Source organism: Oreochromis niloticus, linkage group LG9 (assembly GCF_001858045.2).
Source record: "Oreochromis niloticus isolate F11D_XX linkage group LG9, O_niloticus_UMD_NMBU, whole genome shotgun sequence".
In the NCBI taxonomy this organism is placed as follows: domain Eukaryota; kingdom Metazoa; phylum Chordata; class Actinopteri; order Cichliformes; family Cichlidae; genus Oreochromis; species Oreochromis niloticus.
In genome coordinates this window covers 35,413,466-35,422,312 of record NC_031974.2, presented here as the reverse complement: position 1 = coordinate 35,422,312, position 8,847 = coordinate 35,413,466, and the positions used below count along the sequence as shown (strand labels likewise).

At 43.4% G+C, this 8,847-nt stretch overlaps 2 long non-coding RNA genes across 2 annotated transcripts; one reads left to right on the top strand and one right to left on the bottom strand.

Moving 5' to 3' along the window:
- The first annotated feature begins 278 nt into the window (after positions 1-278).
- Positions 279-1,186, top strand: LOC109195574 (uncharacterized). Its single transcript, XR_003221520.1, has 3 exons — positions 279-817; positions 914-1,016; positions 1,137-1,186. It is a non-coding gene; the product is annotated as an uncharacterized LOC109195574 (long non-coding RNA).
- A 2,862-nt stretch (positions 1,187-4,048) lies between these two features.
- Positions 4,049-4,364, bottom strand: LOC112847758 (uncharacterized). The gene is made up of 2 exons (XR_003221519.1): positions 4,319-4,364; positions 4,049-4,205 (listed from the first exon to the last, which is right to left on the bottom strand). It is a non-coding gene; the product is annotated as an uncharacterized LOC112847758 (long non-coding RNA).
- Positions 4,365-8,847: the final 4,483 nt, after the last annotated feature.

The following is an 8,847-nucleotide window of genomic DNA, read 5'->3' as shown; positions in this document are numbered from 1 at the left end:
TTGCCGTTTCTCAATTCTCAAGTACGTGAGTACGTACTCGCGTTCTCGGCGAGTACGTACTGGCCGAGAACGCGAGTACGTACTCAAATACTTGAGAATTGAGAAACGGCCTGTCAAAGGATTTCAGGATTTGGGCATTTTTATTATGTTATGCTTAAAAGTACGTTTCATTATCTAAATGTGTTTGCTCTTTCAGTATTCAGCTTAAATGGGGAAGTTACACTCTGTGCAGACTCCACAGGAAGCCTGCACGCAGCACAGTTCTATTTTATCTCTTCCTTTTTTCTTTTTTTTTTCTTTTTTTTTTCATGAGAGATTATTTTATTTTGCACACAAGGGATCAAACATTCCTGCAATTTACACCACAGATAAAGCACCTGACACTTACAAATGACTGTTGTAAAAGTTATGTGCAGGTCTATAATAGTCAACCAAATATCGTTAATATTGACACTAAACTTCATCTACAACTTTGAGGATTGTTTAAAATACCATTGAATCAGTTAGAAAATAGTGATAATCTTTTCTTGTTTGTTAAAAGTGTCAAGTGATTAATTAAAGTTCACTTAACTAAAGGTCAGTCTTTTATTAATAATGGTTATCAAAAAACGTCATATTGTACAGTTGCATTGAGGCTTAGGATGTTTTTTTCCTTTGTTTTGGGCTTTCTTTTCCACTGCAGAGAAACTGTGAGTCCATGAATGCAAACCTTGCATCTGTGCACAGCCTTGAGGAGTACCAAGTGATTCAGAGGGTCATATCTGAAGCCAGTCAAGCAAGTGAACGGACATGGATTGGAGGCTCTGATGGTCAACAGGTATACTACTTATCAGAAAGTAGAATCATATATGTATGTACAAATTAATAATCTAGTAGTGTAGCTTCATTTGTCTATTATTGTCCCCATTTCTAGGAGGGCTATTGGTTTTGGATCGATGGGACACGTTTCACTTACACAAACTGGTGTTCTGGAGAGCCTACCAGTATGGAGAGATGCATAGAGATGAATTTTTCAGGTAAATCTTCAAAGAACTTCTTGAAGGTTTTATATAGAACAATTCTATATAAAACAGGGAGAGAGAGGTTCTTTTTTTTTTTTTTTTTTAACCTGTCCCGTTTGGTTCTTTTCCCATCAGAATTATTGTCTAAAGGCGAAGAAAGATGCCCAACGGATTTACTTTACCAAATGGACCATCCCAGCCTTGCCGTAATGGTCCATTTGATTCAACTTTTTATTGTTTATTTTATTTTCACTTGCTGAATACGGGACAGACTTGACTGGAGGAGAGAACGTGGAGAAAGAAAGAGGGAAAGAAAAAAACCTGAGAAGAGGGACGGGGGAAAAGGGCAAAAAACAAAAACCAACAGAATAAGCAGACAAAAAATACATATATCGATCACCTGGATCACCTGTTGAGAAAGAAAAAAGAAAGCAAGCAGAAGAAAACGAGAGTAATAAACAAGATCACAATGATATATGGGAATATGACAGTAAATACTAAATATTAAACATTATTGTGCAGCACGTGAGATCGACAGCGCACAGTGTGCTTTGAGGTAGGAGCCAAAAAGGGTGTAGTTTGTGTGTGTGATCACCCGTGTGTACACCTGTGAGCATGAACGCGCTTGTTTTTAAAAGGTTCCTATTTTATCTCTTCCTGTACGTGCTATGACAAATAGCTATGAATAAAGGCTTCTTTTACTGCAGGGTGCGAGTCTCCCTGAGTCTCACCCGTGTACACGTTAAACCTGTCTGAGTGTTTTTATTCTGACCTGAGTTGCAATACAGGAAATCTCCTGACATTTCTTGGTCCTTCGAGCCGGATGGGACACAGCACTTTTGTGTGACCCCACAGGAAAACCTCATCGAGTCCTGACGTCGTGAGAAGGCCACGCTGAAGTCTGTCGACAGCTCCTGTCCAGGTACAGGATAAAGACCAGAAGCGTGAATTCGGGTTCTGGCCAGCGTTCTTAAAAGTGGTCCACGGCGGTGGGGGTCGATGAGGTAGACCTGAGAGACCGGCAGCAACCAGGTGAATATTAACACTCTGAGACACCTCGCGTAAAACGTTTAGGCTCGCCCAGAGGGGTTGGTAGCATTCCTAAAAGTAAACGCTCGCCTGAAAAAGGGCTGGAAGCATTTTTAGAAGGGTTTCTAAAAGTAAACAATCGCCTGAAAAAGGGCTGGAAGCATTTTTAGATAAAACGTAGTACGCGTTGAAAAGGTATTGTTGTTGTTTTATTTTTGTTGGTGGAATAAGTTGATTTTACAGCACAATAAGGAGGCTGAACTATTCCACTATTTTGTTTGCTGTTGGCCACCCAAGTACTGGTGAAAAGAGAGAAACAGGTCGTGTTTCATCACGTAAAGCTGACACCGCTTTCAAGAATAGCTTGAAAGTAGAAGGCCGTGTCAACTACCTCTCTCGATTCTCGTGCCAGAGAAGGTGCCGCAGTTGTGTAGTTGTAAAGGATTAAAATGGGTAACGAAGCTTCAAAACTCACTGCTGACGAGCAGTGGTTAGAGAAAAAATGTCCAGGCGCAGGACAAATTAGTGCATGTAGATGGAGAAATCCTAAGAAAACAAAATGTCCCACATGGGAAGGGAAATGTAGCCCATCAGCGTTAACACAACTGAGGGAAGCTCTTTTGAAAGAAATAGTAGAAACAAAAAACCTAAAAAAGAAAGGGAAACGTTCGCAAGAATTACAATATTTCAAGGCCTGGAAGGTAGAAGCAGCTAGGCGAGAGGAAAACAAAAAGAAAAGACAAGAGAAAAAAGATAAAAAGTCAGAAAAACAGAACATAACCGCCAGTTTAGTAAAACCAGAAGACGAGACACTGTGCGGTGCTCGCAACCTGAGTATTAACCACCCACCACCATATGCACCGCCACCTCCCGCAGCCACAGCTGCAGCGCCACCCACATCTGCAGCCACAGCTGCAGCACCACCCATTAACACTAGAATTACTGAGCCTTTTTTCCCTGGTGCAAGTCCCTACTACTAGATTTACTAGCCTGCGCAAATTTGCGTAAATTCCCCCCGACCTTAACACCTCTTGGCACCCCGCTGAGATTTTCACAGGTCTTCAGCTCCATTGTTCTCCTGCTTTTGTTGTGCAAACACACCCTCCCCCAACCCCTAACCATGAGAGATTCAGGTCTTTCCTTCCCTGCAAGGCTACTTTCCTTCCTTACCTGCAGCGTACTATACACCATGGTATTTTCTATTTGCAATATTTCTTATATGCAATATTAGTTCTTGTCAATCCTTGTCACTACATTGGATGCCTGGCCATAAACATATATACACAGAGTTGTACATATATTTATATAGCCACACCTTATATAATATGCATAAAGTCTAGTTATACACACAGACACATCTATATCATATATATATATATATATACACACACACACACACACACACACACACACACACACACACACACACACATAGATAGATAGATAGATAGATGGATAGATGTGTGTGTGTATACGTACACCAATATTTTTGAATACTCGTGTCCATATATATGTTTCCAGATTGTTTGTATAGTGCACTTTCTATACCATGCTCTGTCCACTTTTTTTGCAATGACAATGCAGATTTTCCACTTGTGGGACAAATAAATGCAGATTTGCTGTGTGTGTGTGTGTGTGTGTGTGTGTGTGTGTTTGTGCAACATTGGCATTTGTTTACTCAGATCCAAGGCAGGCCAAACCTCTGTGTTACAACCTACATACAAAAGACACACATTCACAATATATGGGTACACAAGTCTGTTTTATTTCAGTGTTTCAAACTTTACAGCGTTTGCAGACCCAGTGTCCATCATCCCTGCATTTGGCACAGGTGAATTTCTGACATGTTGCACAGGTAAACCTGCTGCGATTCCTGTTGCAGCTCTCTTGCACCTGGCACTGCGTTGGCTTTACAGTCCCCGGCACAGCAGCTGCAGCAGCCTGCCTCTGTGCTAATATTTCCTTGTGCTGCATGAATCGGCAACGAAGTTGCTGAGCTAGAAGACTCAGAAACAATCTTCTTTTGCCTGTCCACCCTGTACATGCCTTGTACAAAATGTAGGCATTCACTGCTGCCAGGTCCAGCATATTGTAGAAAACCGCTACTGCCCACCTGCGTGTTGCTGATCTAACGGAATACATCCGTGCCATTTGGTCCAACACGTCTACACCACACTGTAAAAGCAGAGAGAGAGAGTCATGAGTATATGTTTTTTTCTATAGGCCTGTATAGCACACATCAGAAAACATTGTTGCACTGGTGTAAAATTGTACACACATTCACATACCTTCATGTGGTTATAGTCTGTTATCGTGTTGGGTTTCCTCTTTCTGCCATCACCGATCGTCACGTCTTGGTGCATGGAACTTAGAACACACACAGTCTTGTTTTTTTTTTTAGGTGCATAAATTGTCAAGGAGACACTGCCACTTCTAAGCACTGAAGTGGAGAATACCTCTCGCTTTGCAGTATCTTTTGCAAGTTGAGGAAGTTCATGCCGGACTTTATTCACCGTGCCCAGTAACGTTGTTTTGCGCTGCAGCAGTGTGTGCGACAGTGACAGTGAAGTAAAGAAATTGTCCGTTGTGACGTTTCTCCCATCATCCAAAAACGGCTCCATCAGTTTCATGACCACGTTCTCTGCCAGCCTCTCTCCCTTCTGACGACTGGGGTCCTTTCCCAAGTAAGGAGATGCACTGCAGTCATATTTGGTGTCCAAATCCGTGGCCATCCAGAACTTGATCCCAAATTTGTCTGGCTTGGTTGCAATATACTGTGTGAATGGACAACGAACCTTGCATTTCTTGCAGCTGGCAGCAACGGTCATGCATTCAGTATAGCTGTGACTTCCGCAAGAAATGTGGTCAAAATCTCATGAATAAGTTAAAGCATTTCTACCAGGCATTTCTGAAAGTTGTAACACAGAGGTTTGGCCTGCCTTGGATCTGAGCAACTCTGAGTGAGCAAATGCAAATGTGCCAGGCCTCAAGGATAATGGGTGATTTGCACAACAAAAGCTGTAGGAGAAACAAGCTGACGACCTATGAAAATCTCAGCAGGGGTGCTTAACACTTCAGGACTTGCACCAGAAAATAAAAAAGCCAGTAATTCTAGGGGGTGTTGGGTTTAGGGAAGTTACGCATAGTAAACCTAGTCTTTTAAACACTCACCCATATCAGGAAGAACTAGGTCACACACACATCATCATCCTTATGTAAAAGCACAGACAATGCTAAACAGACTTTCACTCAAAAATAACCCACAAGAAGAAATAGGTCGTGATCCCACTGGGACCAACCTCTGGGGAGACACAGTCGACCCGCCAGCCACTGGTATCTACCCATTGGTAGCAGTGGCTAACCCTAGATTTGGCCTAATAATAGGGCCAGAAGGACAGGAAGAGCAAGATGACCGCCCAAGCATACATGTTTTTCGTCCGTGGTCACAAACGGACAGACAAAATGTCCTGAAAGACGTTCCTCCACTGAATGAAGGTTTTATACCATGGAGGGATGCTGTAGAACTGATCAGGAGGCAATGGTATTTAAACGGTCATGAAATGCTTCAAGTAATGCAAGATTTATTAGGTTTAAAGATGGGAACAGTTAGAGGAGATTATACCGGCTCAAACGCCGGGGGTGTAGCATATGCACCAGGAAGCACCGACCTAATCAATGACCTAACAAATTTATATGAGAGAATTAGAGTACGGTTGGCCCCAAGGGCTGACTATGGTAAAATAGGAGAGGTAAAGCAAAAAGAAGCCGAAACAGCTTCTGATTTTCTGGACCGGCTACGCCCGGTTTTTAGACAGCATTCAGGCCTAGATTATGAAGAAGCCCCAGAGAGACCATATCAACAGCACTTAAAGAACGCATTCTTAAACGGTCTCCTTCCCCCAGTTAGAGCCCATGTTGAAAAACACTGGGTAACAATGAACACCGGTAACCTACCAGATGCTCTGCAGTATGCAGAACATGCAACCCGAGTGCTAAAAAAGAAAGAGAACGGAGGTGTTTTCACTGTGGATCCTGAAACAGGATTCATAGCATTTGCTGGTGGATACAGAGGACAGAGACAAGGACAGCAGAAAGGAAAGGGAAAGAAAAGTGGTGGTTATAAGGGTTATAAGGGAGACAGGGGACAAAGGGGTGAGAGAGACAATCGCTGTTATATTTGCGGAAAAGACGGACATTTTGCAAGGGACTGTAGGCACAAAAAGGAGGATGACTCAGGAGAGGGTCAGAGTAAGTGACTAGAACAGGAAACAAAAGAGGAAACAGAAATTTTCAACATAGAACAGTTGCTCCTAGGTTCTGAACACAAACCTACAGTAACAATCCATGTGAATGGCTGACCCATGACCATGTTATGTGACACTGGAGCATGTAAAACCGTGCTAAATCAAAAGCCCAAAAATTTAAAATACTCAAGTGACACCCTGATAGTTAAATCTGCATCAGGCCACACCAGTGTTAAATCACTAACAGAAGAACTGTTGCTAGTACACAAAAAGAGCGGCAGAAGTTGTAAAAACCAATGTATATATGACCCATCCTGCCCAGTCAACCTTCTGGGGAGAGATGCCTTAGAGAAACTAAAGATCGGTGTAGTGCCAGGGCTAGAAGGCATGTATGCTAAACTAATGTTACATGAAGAGCAAAGTCCTGAGGCCCGTCAGCTTAATGTGTGTAAGGGACAGGGAGAACCCCATTATTATTGGACACTAGACCTGCCTCCATTAGAACCCTTGCAGCGTATAGCAAGTCGCTACTTGCCAACCCATTCAAGAAAGCTAGACTTTGCTGAGTACCACAACACCTTAAGGTTCAAACAAAGCCCAGGTCATGACCCCATATATGACCAACAAGTGCACAGACTAGGACCACAGAAACTCACACTGCAACATGTCTACGTTACCCAAAGCGGTAACGCAGTGTGCTCTGTAATACAGCCAGGAAAGGTACAAGAGCTAAACAGGATGCCAAAACCACATGTGTCAGTAGCACGCAATGACAACACGGACTGGAAAGACTTAGGCCACATCCTCACTCAGGTTGAAAGGGACAGATATGAGAAAACTGAAGAAACACATGAAGGGTGGCTTCAGGGCCGTAGAACAGGATGTATGAGGTACACATTAGGGTGGGTACGCACAACACAGCCAGCAACCCACATGACTGACTGCGCAGATGCACACATGCATGAAGTTAGTGAGGGTTGATACACACTCTTTTCCTCTAGTTCTCATCCAGAACTAGAGGAACTACCTGCTAAGCTGTGGTCTACAGGACCAACAGACGTAGGACTAATTAAAGGAGCAGATCCTGTCGTAGTAAAAACCACTACAACTTACAGGCCAGTAAAGCCACAGTATCCCCTCACAACGGAAGCCAAAGCAGGAATAAAACCAGTAATTGCAGACATGGAAAAGGCAGGCATCTTGATAAAAACAACTGAAGTAACCTGTAACACGCCCATTTTCCCAGTGAAAAAAGCAAATACGGGAAAGTACCGTCTAGTACATGACCTCAGGGCAATAAATGAAGTAACAGAACAAATCCCACCTGTGGTAGCAAATCCACATACAATTCTGAATCAAGTGACCCCCAAAGAACAGTGGTTTTCAGTTATAGATCTGTCTAATGCTTTCTTTTCTGTACCACTACACCCTGACTCGCAGCATCTGTTCGGGTTCACTTTTGAGGGTCAAAAGTACACATATACGAGGTTAGCTCAGGGCTTCCAGAACAGCCCCACTCTGTACGCAGAGGCTCTAAAGAGGTCCATATCACTGTGCACACTCCCCGCCCCGGGACAGTTTCTCCTGTATGTAGATGATATACTCATCACAGGGAACACACTAGCAGACTGTAAAGCAAACACAATGACAGTGTTACACCATTTAGCTGAGCAGGGCCATAAAGTCTCACAGCACAAACTACAACTGTGGAGCCAAAAGGTTACATACCTCGGGCACTCACTCACTGGGGAAGGGAAGACACTGTTAGGCAGCAGAAAACTAGCAGTACAAAACGCTCCAAAACCACTCACGAAACAACAGATGGTGTGGTATAGTTGTGGTGGTATGGTAAAAATCTGACACTGAAAGATAAAATAGAATGGACACCACAAGCAGAAGAAGCGTTCAGTAATCCAAAACTTGCACTCCAAACTCATACAGTCTTAGCATTGCCAGATTATGACAAACCCTTCTGTTTGCATGTAGACGGAGGTGCAGGCTACATGAAGGCTGTGTTGACGCAGGCCTTCGGGGAAAAGCAACGTCCACTTGCGTTTTATTCATGCAAATTAGACTCAGTTGCATCAGGTTTGCCCACGTGCGTGCAGCCCTGTGCAGCTGCAGCAGAGGCAGTTAAGAAGTCTGCTGATATCATTCTCGGACATACATTAATTATCAAAGTCCCACACGCTGTAACCTCCATCTTGTTGCAAGCAAATTTGTCTTATCTCACACATGCCAGACACCTTTCTTATGTAGGCATTCTGCTTTCACAGTCACACATCAGGATTGAGAAGTGTGGACGATTAAACCCCAGCACACTTCTCCCAACTTCGCAAGATGGTGATGCACACTGCTGTATAGAGACGCTAGATGAGGAAACAAAACCACGCGCTGACCTTCACAGCACCCCACAGGCTGGTTTCGTTAATATCTTTGTAGACGGTTCAGCGTCCAAAAATAGCCTTGGGCGGAACTGTGTGGGTTATGCGGTAACCACAGTAGACACAGTTTTAGAAGCAAAAGCAGTAACTTCCTCACACTCTGCACAGAGCGCAGAACTCACGACCGTC